The sequence below is a fragment of the Erythrolamprus reginae genome, chromosome 3, assembly GCF_031021105.1.
Source record: "Erythrolamprus reginae isolate rEryReg1 chromosome 3, rEryReg1.hap1, whole genome shotgun sequence".
Lineage (NCBI taxonomy): Eukaryota > Metazoa > Chordata > Lepidosauria > Squamata > Dipsadidae > Erythrolamprus > Erythrolamprus reginae.
In genome coordinates this window covers 125,267,343-125,291,140 of record NC_091952.1, presented here as the reverse complement: position 1 = coordinate 125,291,140, position 23,798 = coordinate 125,267,343, and the positions used below count along the sequence as shown (strand labels likewise).

The 23,798-nt window shown below is 42.2% G+C and overlaps 1 protein-coding gene across 1 annotated transcript in view; it reads right to left on the bottom strand.

Moving 5' to 3' along the window:
* TGFBR3 (transforming growth factor beta receptor 3) overlaps window positions 1-16,910 on the bottom strand; it is a 210,287-nt gene extending 193,377 nt beyond the window's left edge. Inside the window, exon 1 of the mRNA XM_070746579.1 lies at window positions 16,459-16,910. The gene's annotated coding sequence lies outside the window, so the exon portion shown is untranslated. The remainder of the gene's footprint in view (window positions 1-16,458) is intronic.
* Between the last annotated feature and the right edge of the window lie 6,888 nt (window positions 16,911-23,798).

Below are 23,798 nucleotides of genomic sequence, written 5' to 3'. Positions count from 1 at the left end.
TCAGCATGGACATGGATCTCTCAGGTCCTTGTCTAAAATCATAACCACTAAATTTGCTTCTGGGGGCTGATCTTTCAGAGCCTTGACAGAATTGCACAACTTGATCATGGACCTTCATGCTTTCAAATTGGCTCGGAGCCCACCCACCTAGCTTATTCATTGGCAGTTCATTTCGATGGCAGTTAATTCTGGCACCATAAAGCGATAAAGAGCATCCCTTGACATAAATTTTGAGTGGCTGTTCCATGCCTGTTACAAGATGAAATGAGAAGGAAGTAAAATAATTTGAGTTCTCTATTCAGATTGGCAAGAAAATCCCCCTTCTGACTTAAGTGCAAAGGAAGAGCTAAATATGTTTATGGCATCATTATAATGCACCAAAACCTACTGGACAGTACATATACAGTATATATGCTGAATGACAATCCCTTTCTACCCCGAAGAATAGAGTTGGTTAAGTGGGAAATATTTCACTACTTTCTAAATTGATATAACTGTGATGCAATTACTAACCCAATTCAATCACCCAACCAAAGCTCCCTCGTTGGTTATTGTACCCTGGATACAGGCCAATATATACAGTATCTCCTCCTCCTTTTCAAGAAAACTCGCTAGCTGCAGATTGTGACCATCAGATAAAGTATTCTCTTACAATCCCAAAAGCCTTTTTCAAGGTCCAAGCATAACCAATTTAATCTCACAGCCTTAACACTAAATCATCCTTACTAGGAAATTGGCTTTGAAACTAAGAAACTGGCTTTGGCCACCTGCTCTAACTTGAGCTCAGGGCTTCCTATGGAAAAGAGTACGACATCACCAAAGAAATACTCATTTATGTTGAGAAGAGCTCCTACATCAGGGATGCTGATTTTTTTGGGGGGGGGGGGGGGTGCTAGCATGCATGTACATGCCCACATCCGTTCTCTCCCCATACACATGTGTGCACCCCCATGGATTCACACAATTCCCCCCCATCACTGCGCATGCGTACAGGCCTCACTGAAGCCTGGAACATGAAAAAAACAGCTTCCGGTTTGCCCGTTGTGCTGTTTTTTGCACTCCGGAGGGTTCAGGGAAGCCCCCTGTAGCCCTAGAGTGCTAAAAACAACACAACTGGCAAAGGGGAAGTTTGGAAAATGCACTTCCGGTTTGCCTGTTGGCTGTTTTTTGCACTTTCCTGAAGCATCCAGAGGGCGAAATGGTCTTTTCCAAGGCTAAAAATCAGCTGGCCAGCACGCACATATGCGCTGCAGCTGACATAGGGCAACGTCTTGTGTGTCCTCTGATATGGCTCTGCGTGCACCTGTGGCACATGTGCCATAGGTTCACCATCACAATCCTACATTATACTGACAAATGACCGCTATCATTACCATTCCAGATAGAGTTAATTTGTTGCTCTTTTCTTCCTTATGGTGGGCGCAAAGGGTTCAACCCAAGAACCTTCTTATAGTAGATCAGAGGCTTCACATACTACGTAGCTACATCTAGAGCTTCATCAGGAGGTTTCATGCTGCTCTCTAACTACAAGGCGCAGATCGTCCAAGTTGATACTCCCAGAGAGAAGTATTGTTTTTAGTGGGGAAAGGCCAAGAAACGGATCCAAAGACAACCCCCAAGAATGCTTTCAAAGTTTTTGGTCAAGTAAAACTGTAAGTCTTACCGCTTGAGAGAACAAACTGCAATTAAATGATCACGGTGCGGAGTCCGCTGAATTATGTTAGAAGAAAATAGCATGCAAACATTCTTCTAGCCTGAGCTTCCCAAAATTGGCAGACCACAGCCACATCCACAATACGCAAATGGTTCCTCACCTACAGTGGCTTGCACAGCAACACACAAATCTACGGACATTTAACACTGCCAACACCTCCACGATCGCTCTGCAAAACTGCAGGAAAAGAAGATACCACAAGAAAGAACATTTGCACCTGGCTGACTCACAAGGGTGAGGCTCTTGTAGCTTCTGTCCCGGAGGGTGCAACATAGCGGCTTCCCTCTGTTTCTCCCATGTCAAGCAAGGTCTGCTGCCAGTTGCATACCTGGCATGGGTTGGAAATCCCCCTCTCGTTGCAATGGCAAAACAACACAACACAGAAACCCAAATGTTGTGAACTTTTCGAAGATCTTAAAAACACGAGCACCTGATCACATACCACACTGCAACACACTGTGCTGCTCCTTGAAAAACAGCTTTGCCTTGCCTCTCGGCAGAAGTGGAGATGATTTAATTGAATGGTAAAAACTTTCCAATCTTTTCAGTTTTAGCCCTCCAGACTGGCTTCCTGTTTAGTGGAAATTAGTTGCAATCAAAGACAGGAACTCTCCCAGTGAGAATCTCCACTGCACTTTTACTCTGCAGTTATCAAACTAAGAATGGCACATCAGGTCTAGAGGCTAAGTGGAAGCCATGTCATTAATCTTCAGAAATTACTGTGTGTATCAAAACTTCTACACATGCTGGAGAAAAGAGATATTGTTGTTACAAATTTTGAGAGTTTCAGAATGTTCTACCTGCTCTATTGTAACTCATTTTAGTGCATGTGCAACAGACACAATGCAGAATAGAACAGAACAGAATAGAATTTCATTGGCCAGGTGTGATTGTCTTGAGCATATGCTCTGTTTAGAAGGGAGGAGGAGAAAATACCAATTTAAATGGGAGGTTCTTGTAAAAGCAGGGTGGATTTAATTTAAATCAAGTTGATTTAAATCATGATTTCAATCACTGGTAAAAAGGCTTGATTTAAAGTAACTCGATTTAAATCATAATTTTTAAAGAGCAACAGTCATCTCTGTCCCTCAGCAGTCCTCCCTCTGCTGTTGACTCACTATCAGTCCCAATATTGGAGAATATAGGCCACCATGCTACAAAACTAAGCTCCATTTCATGCTGAACAAACTAAATTATTAATGTATCTTGAATAGAAAACTATCTTTAGGCAGATTTTTCCCCCAAAAGCATTTTATTAAAATAAATTTTATAAAAATAAAAACAAATCCAATTGAAATAAAACAAATCTGATTTAAAAAAAATTCTACACTCTTCAAAAAAATAAAGGGAACACTTAAACAACACAATATAACTCCAAGTAAATCAAACTTCTGTGAAATCAAACTGTCCACTTAGGAAGCAACACTGATTGACAGTCAATTTCACATGCTGTTCTGCACATTCAACTTTGTACAGAAGAAAGTATTCAATGAGAATATTTCATTCATTCAGATCTGGGATGTGTTCTTTGAGTGTTCCCTTTATTTTTTTGAGCAGTATGTTTTTATCCACCCTGTGTAAAAGGGACAGGTAGAGGTACTATAGTTTCCTGCAGCTACTCTATAATAAAAAATCTACAGACTGTAAGGACTAGGCTGGTCTCTTTGCAGTGATGCTTCTGAGGTCCAGCCTCCTAGTTAGTGATGCTACTTCTTCAGCTAGCGGGCAAAAATAGAAGGCATGGTTTTCCTTTTCAAAATCTTCAGTATGGAATTACTCCATGATATTCTCAACAGATGCCAGGAACTGGACCTGGTCCTTTGAACATTCAGAACACATGGTACCAAATCTTCTGCCAGTTTAGCAACAGAGACTACAGGTAGTCCTCAGCAATGGAGCCTGCCCATCATGGTTGTAAATTACAACAGTTCTAAAAAGAGTCACCCATGAAACCGATCTGGTTTTACAAATTCTTGTGCAGAGCCATTAAGCAAACACCATGGCCATAAAGCAAATGCCAGAGTCATCAAGTGAACCAAGTGAATTTATGAGCCAAGGTGGCACAGTGGGTAGGGTGCTGTACTGCAGGCCACTAAAGCTGACTGCTAGATCTGCAGGTCAGCAGTTCAAATCTCATCACCGGCTCAAGGTTGACTCAGCCTTCCATCCTTCCGAGGTGGGTAAAATGAGAACCCAGATTGTTGTGTGCAATATGCTGACTCTGTTAAAAAGTGCTATTGCTAACATGTTGTAAGCTGCCCTGAGTCTAAGGAGAAGGAAGGCATAAAAAATTGAATAAATAAAATAAAATAAAATAAAATAAAATAAAATAAAATAAAATAAAATAAAATAAAATAAAATAAAATAAAATAAAATAAAATAAAATAAAATAAAATAAAATAAAATAAAATAAAATAAAATAAAATAAAATAAAATAAAATAAAATAAAATAAAATAATAAAATAAAATAAAATAAAATAAATAACCAATGGTCCACTATGAGTCAGTTTTGCAAAAAAAATCCATCTGGAAGTAAATGCTGAGTTTTGGCAAAAGTATCATAGGATGCAATCATGTGACCCACATTGACGCTGCAAACAGGTATAAATAAAAGCTTATTACCGAACATCCAAACGCAATTGGATGATGGAGGAGGGGAGGAAACTTCCAGCCATCAGAACTTCGGAACCACTTGTAAGTACCCCAGATAGGTCAAATGATTTGCTAAGCAACCGGTCATAAATCAAGAACTCCCCATGTTGCATCACATAGAACCATTCAATTGGTATACTGGTAGACTTACAACACTTCACTTAGTGAGCATTCAAACTTAGAATGGCACTGAAAAAGTGACTTATGACCATTTTTCACACTTATGACCGCTGCAGCATCCCCATGGTCACGTGATTTAAAATTGGGTAATTTAACAAATTTCTCACTTAGCGACATAAATTTTGGGCTCAATTGTGATTATATGTTGAGAACTATCTGTATTCAGGAAAAGTGTCCCCAACTGCAAGCAAGACTACCATGATTTCCAGTTAAGAGGGCCAAAACCACCAGTTTGTGAAAGGGCACTTTAGAAAACAAACTAACTTGTTAGTAATATCTCCCAGACACATCCACATCATCTTCATCTTCTTCACCTTCTCCTTCCAAGGCTACGGGTGATAATTACTCATATAAAATAGAATACTTGATGATTTTTTTTTATTTTGCTAAGTTGCCCTTCACAAGCATATGCACACAGAGATAAACACAGAAATATCTTTTCTAGATATGTTCATCAAGGCTAACCACATATTACTTTTGCTCTTTTTGGCTTTTCCTTGAAAATGGAAAGGCCGCTGGGGTTTTTACTACGATGTGTCATTGAATTTCAAGAGAACAAGAACAGAAGGGTCCAGGGTTGAGTTACTAATCCCTGCTTTAGAACATTATTATTGCATTGTGTAAACTGAAGCTTTCAAGGGCTATCCCACTTGCCCGTATCTTTCAGCAAATTACTATTATTGACTATCTACCATAGTCTTTACATTAATTCAAAACTTTTGGATGCATATAGGATAGGATAGGATAGGGTAAGGTAGGGTAGGGTAGGATAAGGTAGGGTAGGGTAGGATAGGATAGGATAAGGTAGGGTAGGGTAGAATAGGATAGGATAAGGTAGGGTAGGGTAGAATAGGATAGGATAAGGTAGGGTAGGGTAGAATAGGATAGGGTAGGGTAGAATAGGATAGGATAGGATAAGGTAGGGTAGGGTAGGGTAGAGTAGGGTAGAATAGGACAGGGCAGGGCAAGGCAGAATAGGAATTTTTATTGGCCACGTCTGATTGGACACAAGGAATTTGTCTTGGTGCATATGCTCTCAATGTACATAAAAGAAAGATAAGTTCATCAAGAATCATAAGGTACAACACTTAATGATAGCCATAGGGTACAAATAAGCAATCCAATCATATTAGGAACTAGTCAATGTAAATCGTAAGGATACAGACCACAAAGTTACAATCATGCTGTCATTTGTGGGAGGAGATGGGTGATGGGAACAATGAGAAAATTAATAGTAGTGCAGACATAGTAAATCGTTTGACAGTGTTGAGGGAATAATTTGTTTAGGAGAGTGATGGCATTCGGGGGAAAACTGTTCTTGTGTCTAGCTGTTTTGGTGTGCAGTGCTCTGTAGCGTAGTTTTGAGGGTGGGAGCTGAAACAGTTTGTGTCCAGGATGTGAGGTGTCTGTAAGTGTAACTCTAAATATTAGAGTTTATTGCCTTTGTGAAATAAAAGAAATATGTAGAGACCTTCAAATTTCTAGGTTCTATCATATCTCAAGACCTAAAATCATCACCTAACATCAAAAAATCATCAAAAAAGTACAACAAAGAATGTTCTTTCTGCACCAGCTCAGGAAGCTCAAACTGCACAAGGAGCTGCTGATATAGTTCTACAGAGGAATCATTGAGTCTGTCATCTGCACCTCTATAACTCTCTGGTTTGGTGCTGCAACCCAACAGGACCGACACAGTCTTCAGAGGATAATCAGAACTGCAGAAAAAACAATTGCTGCCAACCTGCCTTCCATTGAAGACCTGTATACTGCACAAGTCAAAAAGAGGGAGGGGAAAATATTGACTGACCCCTCGCATCCTGGACACAAACTGTTTCAACTCCTACCCTCAAAACGTCGCTACAGAGCACTGCACACCAAGACAACTAGACACAAGAACATTTTCCCCAAACGCCATCACTCTACTAGACAAATAATTCCCTCAACACTGTCAGACTTTTTACTAAATCTGCACTTCTATTTCTACTTGTTTTTCTCATCATTCCTATCATCCTTTTCCTCCCACTTAGGACTGTATGACTGTAACTGTTGCTTGTATCCTAAGATTTTTATTACCGGTAACATTGATTGTTTCTTCATTGCTTATTTGACCCCTATGACAATCATTAAGTGTTGTGCCACATGATTCTTGATAAATGTATCTTTTTCTTTTATGTACACTGAGAGCATATGCACCAAGACAAATTCCTTGTGTGTCCAATCACACTTGGCCAGTAAAATTCTATTCTGTTCTATTCTATGTGAAAGCTGTTGATTACTTTGCAGGGTTAACTGTGCTGATTACAATTACTTCAAGTGTTTGCTTTCTACTGCGTTTAGAGAACATTACATAAGAATGTACTGAAAATATATTTTACTATTACTGCCTGGAGGCTGTTGGGGCCTGGATGGGTGTCAACAGACTCAAGCTCAACCCGGATAAGACGGAGTGGCTGTGGGTTCTGCCTCCCAAGGACAATCCCATCTGTCCGTCCATCACCCTGGGGGGGGAATTATTGACCCCCTCAGAGAGGGTCCGCAACTTGGGCGTCCTCCTCGATCCACAGCTCACATTAGAACAACATCTTTCAGCTGTGGCGAGGGGGGCGTTTGCCCAGGTTCGCCTGGTGCACCAGTTGCGGCCCTATCTGGACCGGGACTCATTGCTCACAGTCACTCATGCCCTCATCACCTCGAGATTCGACTACTGTAATGCTCTCTACATGGGGCTACCTTTGAAAAGTGTTCGGAAACTTCAGATCGTGCAAAATGCAGCTGCGAGAGCAGTCATGGGCCTACCTAGGTATGCCCATGTTTCACCATCACTCCGCAGTCTGCATTGGTTGCCGATCAATTTCCGGTCACAATTCAAAGTGTTGGTTATGACCTTTAAAGCCCTTCATGGCATCGGACCAGAATATCTCCGAGACCGCCTCCTGCCGCACGAATCCCAGCGACCGATTAGGTCCCACAGAGTGGGCCTTCTCCGGGTCCCGTCAACTAAACAATGTCGGTTGGCGGGCCCCAGGGGAAGAGCCTTCTCTGTGGCGGCCCCGGCCCTCTGGAACCAACTCCCCCCGGAGATTAGAACTGCCCCTACTCTTCCTGCCTTCCGTAAACTCCTTAAAACCCACCTTTGCCGTCAGGCATGGGGGAACTGAAACATCTCCCCCGGGCACGTTTAATTTATGCATGGTATGTCTGTGTGTGTGACTGTTAGCATATGGGGTTTTTTAAATATTTAAATATTTTAAATCTGTCTGATTGCTTATGATTTGTTTTTTACATGTTGTGAGCCGCCCCGAGTCTTCGGAGAGGGGCGGCATACAAATCTAAGTAATAAATAAATAAATAAATAATAAATTATTGTTTGTATATTCCAAAAGAAAAGGGGATCTGCACTTAGAGACATAAAGAGGCATAGGCTCCTTCTTGGCCCAATTACAATGTATAAACGGATGTATGAGAGAAATGGCCATCACCTTGCCAGCCCACCATGCTTTTACATGGTGGAGAAACTTCTATTCTACAATTCGAGTTCCCCACAATCCCTCCATTAAAATATGTTTACATTTTGCCTTTCTTCCCTCTTTCTTTCACTGGCTTGCCTCAGGGTGAGGACAAACAAAAAAGTTTTGCCTAAGAAAAGGGATATTTGTTTACTTAAATAGCTTTTCTTGGTTTAGGAAACTCTGATAAAATTGGAGGCCATCAACTTGAGATGAGCACATAATGTGAAAAACACAGCAGATAGCATAGATTAGCAGCCTTGGACATTCTGATATACAATCAATGAGCTGATAAGGTGGCAAAAGGGCAAAATGATCCCTGTTCTATTTTATTCTTCAATGTGGCTGAATCCACATGCATCCACAATTATTTTAATCAGTGACAGATTAGATTTCTTCTCAATTAAACCCACAAACTAAGCAGATTGCGCAGGATCAGACATAGAGCACTGCTAAAAGCAACCATGGACACCACCAGAAGATATTAGAAAAGGTTTCTGGTTTTAGAGATCCAGCCTTAGGCACAAAACCCGTTGGTTGGTTGGTTGGTTGGTTGGTTGGTTGGTTGGTTGGTTGGTTGGTTGGTTGGTTGGTTGGTTGGTTGGTTGGTTGGTTGGTTGGTTGGTCGGTCACCCTCTCTCAGCTCTAGCGGCTTAACAATGGCAAACCACTTCCCAAAAACCTTGCCTAGAAAATTGCAGGGACCTGTTCAGGCCATCATAAAGAGTTAAAACCCAACTCAAAGGCATTCATCCTTTTCTCCACTCTCCTTTAACACCAAACAAGCTGGATCCCTCAACCTTAAGGTTTTCTTCTGCCATCTCTCTCTCTTTTTCCTTCGCTTTCTTTCCCATCATCCATGCTCCAAATGAACATTGTGCAATAGCACCGGAAAAGAGTTTAGCACTCTTTGTCCTCCTATAGATGTTAACATGGTCCCTCCACCCTACAGTTGATCTGTGAGTGCAACAAAGCTTTAAGGATTTAAGCACACAGATCTGCTATTGTCCTGTCCTGTTTGACCCAAAGATTCTCCCCATTCAAAGAAAACCCTTTTTTTTCCTCAGAGGAAGCCTGGGAGAAGAGATAAACTTTGTAACATGCCCTCAGGGTCAATATCTTTCTGCTCAAAAAACCTACTTGGGGGGAAACAAATTCCAAACTCTAAGATCCTTGGCTGCAATTTTCTTCAAAGCCTTATTGCAAAGCTCTTCCAATGAGCCAGTAAACTTCTTGCTCTGATTTCTCAGCTATTCATGTGTGTGTGGCTGCAAAATATGAAGTAGGGAATTAACTAATTTACAAATATCTGCCATTCAGCAACTAATATTACAGCGGCCTAAGTTAGAGGGCAGAATTATTGTCGTGGGCTTTTTATATTATAACTTTAAAAGCCCACGATAAATATAATTTTTAAATTATTGAAATACTATAACGTTTTTGAATTACATCTCCTTTAAACTGTATATTAAATACCCTGGGCATGTATGAGCTTATTGTTTAACCTGGCAAGTAACCTGGTATTGTTTAACCTGGTGTATTAAAGAGAATTATGGCTAATTAAACACTGTCAACTGAGAACAGCAACTTTGGAATATTGCCTGAATACATTAAAATAATTATTTAGTAACTATCAAAATAATGAGTTGGGAAATCATATCCAACATAATTATGACAGTCTTTAACAGCCCATATTATTTGCGGAAATATAGAAGACTGCTTTATAATAGGTAAGGGCTGTATTGACCTGGTTCTCATGTCGGATAAAGCCATAAATTGGTTTGCTTGATTTCAGCACAACATACAAAGCAACTCTAGTTATTATAGTTTACAGGCTATGATATAAGATACTTAAATGTGGCTTATCAAATAAACCATGGCTAAGTTTATTGAATAAGCCACCGTGTCTGTACTTATTGCCACCTCCTATCCACACAACCTTTCCACTGCAATTCTTTGTATGTGACTAATCCAGATTGATAGCAGGTTTTTATAACGTAAAGCATATGAGTTATACTGCAGTCCTCTCACTAATTAGCTCTTCTTAGAAAAGAATGAGATACAGTGATCCCTCGATTTTCACGATCTCGATTATCGCGAAACGCTATACCACGGTTTTTCAAAAAATATTAATTAAAAAATACTCCACGGTTTTTTTGCTATACCACGGTTTTTCCCACCCGATGACGTCATACGTCATCACCAAGAGTCACTTCTCTCTCTCTTTCTCTTTCTTTCCTTTTTTCTATCATTTCTCTCTCTCTCTTCCTTCCACTCTTCTCTCTCTCTCTCTTTCTTCCTCTCTCTCACTGTCTTCCTTCCTTTCTCATCTTTCTTTCTCTCTCTCTTTCTCTATCTTGCTTCTTCCTCTCTCACACTCTCTTCCTCCCTCTCTCATCTCTTTCTTTCCTTCTCTCTCTTTCTCTATCTCTCCCCCTCTTGCTCTCCAGCGGCAAACGGCGGCCGGGCGGGCGGGTGAACAGGTGAGCGGCAAACGGCGGCCGGGCGGCCGGGTGAACGGGCGAGCGAGCGGCCAGGCGGGTGAACGGGCGAGCGGCGAGCGAGCAGCCGGGCGGGCGAGCGGCGAACGGCGGGCGGGTGCTGGGGGGGGGCAGCCGGCATTCAAAGCAATCTGTCGGCTTCCGCACTCTCGTCGCTCCCCGCCTCCACCATCTGCGCATGCGCGGCCATGGAAAAAGGGGTGCGCATGCGCAGATGGTGTTTTTACTTCCGCACCACTATACCGCGGAAAATCGATTATCGCGAGAGGTCTTGGAACGTAACCCTCGCGATAATCGAGGGATCACTGTATTATCAACAAAATCTTGTGCAATCCAGCACATTTTTTTTATTTTTAGAACGACTACGATCCCTGCACAAGGATATACACTGCTCAAAAAAATAAAGGGAACACTTAAACAACAGAATATAACTCCAAGTAAATCAAACTTCTGTGAAATCAAACTGTCCACTTAGAAAGCAACACTGATTGACAATAAATTTCACATGCTGTTGTGCAAATGGAATAGTTGTGCAAATTCATTCAGATCTAGGATGTGTTATTTGAGTGTTCCCTTCATTTTTTTGAGCAGTATACAGTGGTACCTCTACTTAAGAACTTAATTCGTTACGTGACCAGGTTCTTAAGTAGAAAAGTTTGTAAGTAGAAGCAATTTTCCCCATAGGAATCAATGTAAAAGCAAATAATGCGTGCAAACCCATTAGGAAAGAAATAAAAGTTCGGAATTTGGGTGGGGAGGAGGAGGAAGAAGAGGAGGAGGACAGTCGCTGCCCAGACCGAAGGGAGTGTTTCTTTTCTCTGGGCACTGGCAGAGGTTTATTCCTTCTCCAAGCGCCTAGAGAGAGGAAAATGCTTTGTTCGCTCTGGACTGCCAAAGCCTCCTTAAGCGCCATCAAAAGGCTCCTCTGGCAGCCCAGAAAAGCCCGAGATGGCCGGGATTAAAGGAGGAATGGCAGGAAACTGGCTGGGCCTTTGTGCCGCTCTCAAATTTCTGGGCTCAGGTTCTTAAGTAGAAAATGGTTCTTAAGAAGAGGCAAAAAAATCTTGAACATCCGGTTCTTATCTAGAAAAGTTGTTAAGTAGAGGCGTTATTAGGTAGATGTACCATTGTATTTTGTATGCTACTGGGTATATACCAAGTGTGAGTTCTACTTACCTTCCACACCGGTCCATATCGCAATGTTTTTCGCATTGCAACATTAGCATGTTCGCGATGTTTTGCGTGAATCGGACTTGCCTCTCACAAGGATTGGCTTTTTAGTAATAAATGCAATTAAAAATGTACTTCAAAAGCTAATAAGTTATTATCCCAGCAGGGCTCCTAAGTTTGTTACATCTGTGTGCCAAGCAGCTGTTTTCTGGGTAAAGCTTTTCCATCCCCATATTTTCAGCGGCTGGAAAATGTTTTCTCTCCACAATATCTACAATTGTTGCACATACACTCTACTTTTTGGACAGGGTGAGGAGGGGAAGTTGTCAATTCTAAATGAAATGCATAAAAAAGTACTAATATGAAAAAAAAGACCAGCTATTGCTTTCTGAGCCAGGGAGTGCCAATGCTAAAAGTGGACACAAGAACCTCGGCAGACAAAATTCAACAAGTCTTTAGAAACCTTTGCCCAGCAATATGGTCAACGCTGCTCCAGCTTCTCATCCTTAAAGCAGCATTACTTTCCTTGACTCTCCTAGGTAATGGTAAAACAGTAAGAGAAAAAATTACCTTCTATTTAAAGACAGATGTTCCAATATACACTGCTCAAAAAATAAAGGGAACACTTAAACAACACAATATAACTCCAAATAAATCAAACTTCTGTGAAATCGAACTGTCCACTTAGGAAGCAACACTGATTGACAATCAATTTCACATGCTGTTGTGCACATTCAACTTTGTACAGAACAAAGTATTCAACAAGAATATTTCATTCGTTCAGATCTAGGATGTGTTATTTGAGTGTTCCCTTTATTTTTTTGAGCAGTATATTTTGATCCACCAAGAATAAAAATTACCTTCATGGTTAAAAGATAAAAGGCTTGCCACGCTAGAATTTTATCCACCCAGCAATTCTATTAACATCTCCTATCCTAAAATTACTCCATATAATCTAGCCCAGATGTTGGTACATGCAATGCCAATATGTCCTTCTCTGCATTCGCATAGCCCTTTAAATGGTGTTTTAGTTAATAAGGATTAGCAAAAGCAAACAAACAAAAAACAGCCTGGATTCACATTTTGGCCTTGCTTAAAGCAGGAATCCCCAGTTAGTTAGTCTGAATGCCCTGAATGGAAGAGAGGCTGTTTAAAGCCAGGGGACATGGAAACTTTTAAGACTTGTGGACTTCAACTCCCAGAATTCCTCAGCCAGCCATGTTCAGCTCCATTCAGATTCTACTCCAATCCTAACTTTGAGCCGGCAATTCCCTTTCAACCCAATCTACCACACAAATTGGAGAAAAAAACATTATACTCAGGGGTGGGCTACTGACAAGACGGAGGGGGGGGGGAAACGCAGTGGGGTAGCAAAAATGGAGCTCCACCCCAGAGCACCCAATTTGCACTGAAAGCTGTTGAAAGAAAATGCAGGGGTAATGCATAAGACAAGCCCATAGTGTGGTAGTAAAAAATCTGGTAACCCTTCACTGATTATACTCCATCTTCAATTCCTAAACGAAAGGCAGGATATTTATCTAATTAAATGAATGCAGGTAGCCTTCGACTTGCAACCATCTGTTTAGTGACCAAGTGGGTCATTTTCTGAACCACCGGCAGCCACTGCTACTAGTACACTCAAACCAGGCCCAACCGGTAACATTTCACCCCTGCTTAACGGTCCCCTTCCAACTCTGTTATACAGTACTATGCATAAAGGGGGTCCTTCTGACAAGCAAAGTCAATAGGGAAGCCAGATTCACATCCATGTTATTAACAACCACAGGGATTCACCCAGCAATTCTGGCAAGAAAGGTGGTAAAATCAGGCAAATCTCACCTAACAACTGTCTCACTTATCAACAGAAATGTCACCTCAATTGTGGTCATAAGTCGAACTGGAACTGCGAAGAAGTTCCTGTCCAAAACATGCAAAGTTGTTTAAAACTACAGCACAGTGTAGCATTAACAGCAGATACTGCCACAGGAATAAATCTTAAAATCGCCACCACGCTTTTGTTATCTAAAAAGCATCTTACTTTGAGTCATCAAACCACAAAAGCCAACGTCAGCCCAAATATTAACCCACAAACCCTTTTGTCTTGGGATGACACTGGTGGGATGTTTGACTATTTAGCTGGTTGTATTTGTAATTGTCTCTAGAGGAGTATTTATCACCACCTCAGGCGTACTGATGTCACAGCACTGTTCTATACATGTTCATCCCACACATAATGCCTCCCTGAAAAAATGGGGTTTACAACCCCATAAACTGCTCCCTTGTAAATTTCACCTCGCAATTGTAAAATGGGCATCTAATTGTCTGTGCCCCTTTTAGCTTGCATGAATAAGTAAATTCAATAAAGCTTGAACTTGATTGTTCAATAATAATAGTAACAACAACGATAACTCTAATAATAATCTAATCTAAAAAGTTTATTGCAACATACAGTATTTCCAAAAGAAGTGGACCAAAGATTCTAGTTTCATCTTTTCCAGAATTGCCCAGGGAGACACAGGAAAGCCAGGCACCTTCCTGAACGCAGAACCTGGGATTTTTCAGGAAGTGTAATATGAAGTTAGAATAGATCACAAAGCCATTATGATTTAACAAACCCAGGAACCAAATTGCAGCATTTTGTAGTTTTTGCTGCATGGTTTAAAAACAGTGGAGGAATCGCTGTTAAGTAAGAGGTCCCTGAAGTTTAAGAGCATTTATCGAGATCTAAACATAGTAAGAGTGGCATAGTTCAGATGCCTTCAAATCAAGCCTATAATCATAACCAAGAACTCAAGTGCATAGTGATTGTGTAATAGTAAATAACATGCTAACACAATGCAATTGCTTTGGGGACTTGTCTAAATCTGTAAAGATGTGATACAATCAAAATAAAGGACCAATTAGCTTATGTAAATTACCACAGGCCACCTGAACTCAGCCTAGGCTTATTTTTAAGATTAGGTTTCCCCTAAAATTTGGCACCCTGTAAAAGGATTGTATAACTGACTGTAGATCTGTAGGTCAGCTGTTCAAATCTCATCACCAGCCTTCCATCCTTCCGAGGTGGGTAAAATGAGGACCCGGATTGTGGGGGCAATATGCTGGCTCTGTTAAAAAGTGCTATTGCTAACATATTATAAGCCGCCCTGAGTCTAAGGAGAATGGCAGCATTAAAAAAAAAATCGAATAAATAAATAACATTCATTCTCTTCCTAGATAGGAGTTGCAGCCCACCATGCACTGTGCAAACACCTTGATTCCAGAGCAAGCCCGCATACATAGGTAAGTAATAATAATAATAATAATAATAATAATAATAATAATAATAATAATAATAATATATTAGATTTGTATGCCGCCCCTCTCCGAAGACTCAGGGCGGCTCGCAACAATAATAAAAAACAATATTATAGCGAGACAAATCTAATATTAAAAAAGAAGCATATAAAACCCTATCATATTTAAAAACCAAACAACATATACATACCAAACATAAAATATAAAGAGCCTGGGGAAAAGATGTCTCAACTCCCCCATGCCTGGCGGTATAGGTGGGTCTTGAGTAGTTTACAAGCCCACCTATAGGTAGGCTGCACTGGGGGTGGGGCGGTGGGAGTAAGTAGCATGTATCTAACAGTGCAACTTTTTAAAAAGATATATTAATACAGTATAATTGCACTTTTTCGTTGTGAGCCGCCCGGAGTCCCCAGGGAGTTGGGCGGCATACAAATTAAACAAATGAATAAACCACTGCTGCAAATGTCTGCAATCCTACTAAGGGAGTAAAAGCGGAATACGCAGAATTGCCTCGCGATCTATTAGAGTCAGATCGTTTGGGGAGAAGGGAGAAGAGGGGAAATATTCCAAGAAAAGGTGCGTAGACGGCGGGACTCTAATGGCAAAGCCGCCCGAAAAAAAGCACATGCCGAGTTGGCAGATCGCGCAAAGCCTGGGTTTATTTTAAACCACGGTTTACCGAATAACCCACACAACCCGGCTTGCACTCCCAAGGAAAGCGATCTCATAGAAGCGCAGGTCCCGGCAAAGACGCGATCCTAGCCTCCGAGGGAAGCTGTCAAAAAGTCCAGGTTTTTTTTCAGGGGGGGGGGGGGGCGGCAGTGGAAGACTTTCCAAGCTTCTCCGCGGATCAAGATCCAAGATCAGAAGCCACGTGAGGAAATATTATTTGACTGAAAGAGTAGTAGATGCTTGGAACAAACTTCCAGCAGACGTGGTTGGTAACTGAATTTGAACATGCCTGGGATAAACATATATCCATCCTAAGAAAAAATACAGGAAATAGTATAAGGACAGACTAGATGGACCATGAGGTCTTTTTCTGCCCGTCAATTTTCTATGTTTCTATGAATTTATCGAAGCGCCCCGTCCAAAACAACTTCTCGTGTATGCGTGTGCGTGTTTGTTTGTGTGTGTGTGTGTGTAAGGCCTGAAGTCTGCTTCTCCTGTCCCCTCATAGGTGGGGAGGGAATATGGACCCCCAAAGACCTTCAGCCCCCCCTGACCCACAGCCCGAACCCCCTTTCCCATTGCCGTTCCCAGTCCCCGCGGGACCCTCTCCTCTCCCGCCGGCTCTCAACAACCCCTCTCGGCTGCTGAAAAACCACGAATCTCGGACGTCCCGCCACCCAATTTGGGGGTCCCCACGTGTACAAGGAAGCCGCAAGGGACGGTTCCTCTTCCCCACAGAAACAAACCCCCGCACCCTTTTTCTTACCACGCAGGAGGGAAAGAAAAACACAAAACGGGGATTCCCTTCAGAGAAGCCTCGGGTCAGCTTTTCCCTCGCGGGCGCAGGGACCGGGACACGCTGCTGTTGCCTCGCCTCCTCCTCCTCCTCGATCTGTCAAGGCAGAAGTTGGGAGTCGGAGGAAGCTGCTTCCTTCAAACTTTTTCTTTCCCCCCCTCTTGTCCTCCGCGGCGCTTCCACGCGCAGCAGCGTCGCCCCTCCGCCTCCTTCGCCTGGTTGGTGGAAGTGTGTGTGTGTGTGTGTGTATGGGGAGGGGGAAAGCACCGGAGAGGGAAACGCCACAACGCTCGGATGCTCCGTCCCAGTTTGGGGCGAGCGGGGGGGGAGAGAGAGTGAAGAGAGGCCGTCCGGGTCGAGCGTCAAAGACAGGCGCACCGAGTTGTTGCTGCGGCCGGACTCTCCCCCCCCCCTTCCCTCCCTTCCCCACCCTCGTGCTAAGGAAAGAAACATTCCCTGAAGGAGGGGAGACAGGAGGGAGGATTTGCGCAAGGGCCCGTCAATCAGAGCGTCCCGGAGCTTCCTATTGGTCGAGGGGGCGGGGTTTGGGGAGATGATGGACACCCGAGAGCCCGAAGGAAACGCCTCCTTCCTTTTCCTCCGGAATCCTCGCTTTCTCTCCCCCTCCCTCCCATCTGATGAGCCCTTGAAGCGCGCGGTACCGGAGCTGGGGAAGGTGGCTTCCTCGCGGTCCGCTTGGCCCGGATCTGGCTTCGGGAGGCAAAACTTGATCTTTTTGATCCATTTCGCTGAAGTTCGGATCGCCAGTCGAATACTTTTCCCTGTGGAGGCAGTGTTCGCTTCTTTTTTTTTAGAAATGGCAAGCCAGGTTTAATTTTTTCCTCCTAGTTCTGACGTTACTTGAGATCGCTATTATTAACAGGGTGTATTATTAATAGGGCGTGTTAAAAACCGCGATCGGCGCCTCCCATCTTTCTTAAGCTTCAATCGGATTGATTTTGATTCTGGCTTCTTTCTTTTTTTAGTCTCATGTAAACCCGCTTTTTTTCTCCCCCGCTTTCTGCAGCACGTCTGAACCTGCCACTTGAAGATGGGTGCATCTGATCAGACTTCTATTACTGCTAAGCCACTCTGCCAAGCGGCTTAGGGATCATGATAGGCGTTAAGAGTCCGAAGTGTTTGTTGTTTGTCTAATTTATATGCCCAACTCCCAAAGGACTCGGGCAAATTACAAGGAAGGAAAACAGCATTTAAAACCAATTTAAAAGTAATTTAAAACCATACATATCTCTCAATTTTCGGAAATTCATAATAAATGCGCAATTTAAAAACAAAAAACAAGTTCTTAAAAAAATGTTTTGACTTGCAACCCATTCATAACCGCTTCTAGAAATGATATTTTTGTTTTGTTTCTGTCCCGTTAACGCTCCCCTAAAAGAAAGTCATCAAGCTATCCAACTGTTCCTGACACTGGAATTTGAAACGCCTTTGTTTGAGCTGCATCATGCCTGTGCAGCGCAAGATTATATTATGTTTACTGAAGATTAAATTTCACTCTTGCTCGGAAGTGTGCTTGGAGGGATTGCTGATTGAACATCAACATCGGGATTGAGAAAAGGATTGTCATCCCAGCAAAGTTGCTCAAGTTTTCTCCAAACAGGAACTGCATATGCAACTAAATATTCAAACCACGCACAGATGGATTTTTATATGAATGTGCGGTTAAGACCGCAAGCATTTACAAAGTGGTTAATTTTTGCTGTATCCTGACACTCACAAGCATAGACATGCACACCCGTTAAAATTGTGAAACACTTACCTAACGGGGAAGAAAGTCGAGGAGTGGTTCCAAGCACCAATGGAACTTTCGGAAGGATTGCATACTTTTAATTGCATTTAGGTTCATCCCCCTTCCGTCCCTCCCCCTCATTAAGAAATCAGGGACAAACTAGATTGCTAAGGGCTGATTTGCCACCACAGGCCCTCCCCTGATTCATGACCATCTGGAGATGAACAAGGGCTCTTTTAGGTTTGCCACTACTGAAGTCCTCCAAAAGCATGGGTCTAGTTATGTCTGAGAAAGAATGTACTCTAGAAACAGCATTTGGAAACTCATAGTGGGCCAAAGGGAAGAGGAGGTATGAATTACTACTGTGGAGCAACTCCTCGTTTCTCATCATCCAAATGTTCCTGCTGGATTCTACTACCACCACTGCCATCACCACCCCATCCAAATGCTCTTTTGAGCTTCCTGTTGCCACACTGCTAGCTTAGGTAGCTACTTGGAGTTCAGGGATGATGAATAGGACTGCACAACTTCGGACGAGATCAAATGTCATCCAGAAAAGGGGCAAATATTTTTGGACACTTCCTTGGGTAAACACGACTGCAACTAGCAGTCAGTAATGTAAATTGTATATAACAGTTTTTCCTTGCCATGCTGCTTTTCGTTTGCAAAGAGGGACGAGATTTATTTGGTTGGTCAAACAAGGAGGGAACAGACAGCATTCCAAACCCACAGTATGAACTCAAATTAAACACTGTCACTTAATTGTCCTGTTCCTCCAGGCCAAAAGCTCAAGGAGAAGTCTGTGCTTGAACTAGAAAGTAAAACTCGAGAGTTCAGGTGGCCAGTCTTTACTTTTATTTATTTATTTTATTTTGTCAAGTACATATTTATTTATTTATTTATTTATTTATTTATTTATTTATTTATTTGATTTGTATGCCACCCCTCTCCGTAGACTCGGGGCGGCATACATGGTAGTGGCAGTGTACATAGATATAATGCTGTTTATATATATGAGATGGGTACTAATAAGAGGGAACCATTAGGATAGGGACAGTAGGTTTGCTCGTGCACTTATGCACCCCCTTTACTGACCTCTTAGGAATCGGGTGAGGTCAACAGTGGATAGTCTAAGGGTAAAGTTTTGGGGGTTTGGTGACGAAACTTCAGAGTCAGGTAGTGAGTTCCAGGCATAGTGAGTTCCAGGCATTAATTACTTGGTTGCTGAAGTCGTATTTTCTACAGTCAAGTTTGGAGTGGCTTACTTTCAGTTTGTATCTGTTGTGTGCTCATGTATTGTTGTTGAAGCTGAAGTAGTCGTTGACAGGAAGGATGTTGTAGCGGATGATTTTATGAGCTATGCTTAGGTTGTGTCGAAGGCGACGTAGTTCTAAGCTTTCTAAGCCTAGGATTTCAAGTCTGGTTGCATAAGATATTTCGTTGCGAGTAGAGGAAGGCTCTTCTCGTAAAGTATCTCTGGAGATTTTCTAATGTATTTATGTCCAAAATGCAGTGTGGGCTCCAGATAAGTTATTCCAAGGTCTTTTACAGCAGTGTTTCCCAACCTTTTTTGAGCCACGGCACATTATTCCGGTTTTCAAAATTCTGGGGAGCACTGAACGGGGGGGTGGGGGGGCTAAAGAAAAGTTTGGACAAAAAAAATATCTCTTCCTCCATTTCACTCTATTTCTCCCTCCCTCTTTCTCTCCCTTCCTTCCCTTCTTTCTCTCCATCCCTCTTTCTTTCTTTCTTCCTCTCTTTTTTGCTCTCTCTCTCTCCCTCCTTCCCTCCCTCTATGTCTTTCCCTCTCCCTCCTTCCCCCCTTTCTTTCTCTCTCTCTCTTGCTTTCTTTCCCTCTCTTTCTCTTGCTTTCTTTCTCTCTCATTCTCTCTCCCCTCCTTTTTCTCTCTCTTTCTCTCTCGTTCACCACGCCAGCAACAGAGAGAAAAAGAAAGAGCGAGAGAGAGCCGGAGAGAGAGTGGAGTGCGCAGCAGCCATCAGCCTCCTCGCCCTCCCAGACGTCCCCAGCGCCCGGCCTCGCGCCGCCTCCCGTTAGCCTGGCCGACTTTTCCCTGCTGCCGTTTTCTCTTCAAGGCGCAAAGCCACACAGTCCCGGACTCCCGGATCGCTCGCTTCTCCTTTCACGTAAAAATAAACATGGAGTCCAGGAAGTGATCACCTTGGCGCCCTTAGCAACCTGCCAGTATACGTGACGTTAAAGCTCAGCCCCCGGAATCTCTTGGTGGGATTCCCAGTTCGGGTTTGGCCGAATTTTGCATAAAGTTTGTCCAAACTTGCTGAACCCGAACACCGTTGGGTTCGCCCATCACTACTTGTGGACTTCAACTCCCAGAATTCTGCAAGTCCACAAGTCTTCAAATTGCCAAGTTTGGGGACCCGTGCCCTACACTATATGACAATAACTTGTAAATGCTAACGTTGCTTTTGACTTGTTCTGCCTTTTGCTCTATCCTGGTTGTTTCCCGCTTTGTGGCAGACGGATCCCTTTGACTATCCCATCTAAGCCATCCAGATGCAGCCAGCCCTGAGCAGTTCTGTCCAGAAAAGAATGAGCCTTGCCACAAGTAGAAAGTTCCTGAGCAGTTGCCTAGATGGAAAAAAAATTAAAGAGCTGGACATCAGGGTGGGCCTCCACACAAATTGTAACCGCAGAAGGAAGACATAACACTAAATGAGCACTGAAAAAGAAGTACTGTATATATATATATTTTTTGAAACAGTGATCATCACCTAATACCCTCGGAAGGCAAGTAAGAGTACAAGCCAAAATTCTTTCTTTTAATAAAAGGGGGGAGTTTTCTGCAACTAATCATTTCCAAGCTGACTCATGTTAACGGAATGACTCACTTTATTTTGTAACAATGAAGGAGCATGCTGGTCAGGAGTAACCCTGTCTTGCAAGTGGGAAGTTTCACTGCCAAGCAGATTCCAGAATGATTTTTTTTCCTTTTCCCCCCCCATCCTCGTAACATTGCAAATTAAATTGTAAGCCTGTTTTAACTTGTATAGCCATATTTTGTAACAACAAACTCATTCGTTATACATTACATAATATAGATATACAAACATAGACACATTGTGTGTGTATTTGTGCGTGTGTGTACAAAGTATAAGTGGGCACTTGCCATTCAAATTTTTGTAGCCAATGTCTGGTTGGTCCTAATGTATTGAGGATTTAATAGTTTGCTTTTTAAGGGAAGCACATGACTTCGTGACTGGAATAGGGACACAGTGTATGAGAAATGAAACATTCTTCTGTGTGACAAAGCTCCACTCAAAACACACAATGCACTTTTAGCCACAAAATGTAAAACTAAATGGACGGACGGATGACTAGATAGATATTTTATTTATTCATTCATTTATTCATTTATTAGATTTGTATGCCACCCCTCTCCGAAGATAGATAGATAGATAGATAGATAGATAGATAGATAGATAGATAGATAGATAGATAGATAGATAGAGATCAGATAGATATGCATACACACATGTGCCTTCAGGTTTCTCTTTTATGCTTCATAGGAATTCCAGAGTTGTAAGATACCACTTTCTCCTTTCACACAACCCTCATTCAAATTAGGGTCTCTGTAGCAAAATTTACGAAAATACAGTTTATATCAAGAGTTCCAACTTCAGAAATGGCTTGAACATCATGCTGTGTTACAATATGGTCATAGCTAGCTGGCATCATAGCATTTAGACCAGACTTGGGCAAAGTGCGGCCCAGGGACCGGATGCGGCCCACCCGCTATCTGTGACCAGCCCTAGGAAAGAAGGAGGGAAGGAAGGAGGGAAGGAGAAATGGAGGGGGGAAATAAGGAGAAAGGGAGGGAGGAAGGAAGGAGAAATTCTCTTTCCATGCCCTTTTGAAAAGTCCAATAAATGCTCATTTTTTAATTGTTCATTAGTTTCATTGGCCTTTCCAAAAAATTTAGAGCAACCCCCCCACCCCACCTCTCAGGGGGGGAAAAGGGAGGAGAAGGGAGAAAAGGAATCCAAAGCTACTTTCAGGCAAAGCCTCCACTATGTTTTCTCAACTGACAATGTAGGTCAGTTGAAGAGAGGCACCTGAAAGGAATATTTTGAAAGAGAAGCAAATAACTGCCCAAAAGCAGAAATAAAAGCCAGAGAAAATCAGAGACAGAAGCTTCTCTCCATCTGGAGAAGGAAGGAAGGAGAAATAGATGGAGGAAGGAAGGAAGGAAGGAAGGGGTGGGCAATTATTATTATTATTATTATTATTATTATTATTATTATTATTATTATTATTATTATTATTATTTTATTTATTAGACTTGTATGCTGCCCCTCTCCGTAGACTCGGAGATTATAAATTATTATAAATTATAATTATAAATTATAAATTAATTTATAATATAATATAACATAATATAATATAATAAATAATTATAATTTATAATTATAATATAATTAACTCCATTCTACCCAATAATATACAGTATTGGGTAGAACTGAGTTAATTATATTAATCCGGCCCTCTAAAACCATCCCAATTTCTCATGCGGCCCCATGGCAAAATTAATTGCCCACCCCTGATTTAGACTTATATACTGCTTCACAGTGCTTTACAGCCTTCTCTAAGCGGGTTTACAGAGAGTAAGCCTATTGCCCCCAACAATCTGTGTCCTCATTTTACCGACCTTGGAAGGATGGAAGGCTGAGTCAACCTTGAGCCTACTGGGATTCGATTTGCCAAACTGCTGGCAGCCCGTGATCAACAGAAATAGCTTTGCAGTACTGCACTCTAACAACTGCACCTCCGAGTCATACAACAAGGCTAACTTTACACTGTACACCAACCGTAGCAATTGTGCATCTAGCCCTGTGAATCCGGCAATCTAAGGAAACCACCTCTCGGATTTCTGGAAAGCAATTTACCCCACTATCTGTAAAAGAACTTTGCAGATAGTGGAGTAAAGAAGCAATACCTTGAAAGCCTACCAAAGTAATCCTCCCACACAAGTTGTACCTTGTGTAATTAAGGTGGAGTTAGTCTGGGAGTCAGCATCTCTTTTGTAATGGTTCAGTTTCCTTCTTAGCTGTCTTGCTGCCCCCACAATCTGTTAGGCATTCCATCACACTGAGTTCACAAAACATTACTAAGCCAAACCAGGCAATAGCAGTGTAGAGGCAGTGTAGTTTAGCATGTGTTGTATAAAATAGGCCAAAATGTATTTGGATCAGGTTTCCATTGAGTGAAGCTACAGGATTGGAGCATAGATGCATTTATAGGCTTGCAGTGAAAACTGGGAAGGCTTAAGAATTCCCTGAGCCTGTTTGCATTTCCTGATGTGTCAGAATTATTATTAAGCATGGTGCATTTTCTCCTGTCATCCTCACTTCTACCAGTGGGGGTAGCTCAACCCACCAGACCAAGGAACATCTCTCTAAAGTAGGGGTCTGCAAACTTGGCAGCTTTAAGACTTCTGGACTTCAACTCCCAGAATTCCTCAGTGAGTTTTGCTAGGGAATTCTGGGACTGTTCTATAGGTGGCAGAATGCCACATATGGAACA